The following is a 614-nucleotide window of genomic DNA, read 5'->3' on the forward strand; positions in this document are numbered from 1 at the left end:
ATGTGTGTGTTTAATTGTGTTTGTATGTCTTTCTCTTTTAGAGAGAAAGAGGGGGCATGTAGGGAGAAGGAAGAGGGAGAGAGAAAGAGGAAGAAACAAGATGAAGACAAAGTAGATTGTTAAGGAGGTCAGGGACGCGCCTCCTTTTTTTTTTTTTTAAAAAAAAAGATAATCAAAGAAGAGAAACGTTTCTTCCGTTTCTAACCACGCGCGCGCATATGCCTGTCCGTATGCAAGCGTGCCTCCGTAACGTGTATTTGACCCAAAAGCAAGAAGAAAAGATAAAGGGAGACGAGGAGGGCTGAGATGACGGAGTACAAGTAGAAAATAAGTATGTTTGTGTGTTTGTATGTTTGAGGAAGAGGGGCTTGGAGCGCTTCTTATTTCATTTTTCAATGTATTTGTGACGATGTACAAAATCAGTTCTCACGTTTGCGTGCATGTATTCGTATACGTCTTCGTCTGTTTGTTCGTTTGTGCCTTAACTAGGGAGCGGGTGCGTTCATGTACATACCACATTATCTATATCTATATATGCATACACGCATACATCTACACATATACGCACACAAACGTATATGCATGTACATATACATATGCGTGCGTGCGTCTCT

This window comes from Trypanosoma equiperdum (genome assembly GCF_001457755.1).
Source record: "Trypanosoma equiperdum strain OVI genome assembly, contig: ctg_121, whole genome shotgun sequence".
Classification (NCBI taxonomy): Eukaryota; Euglenozoa; class Kinetoplastea; order Trypanosomatida; family Trypanosomatidae; genus Trypanosoma; species Trypanosoma equiperdum.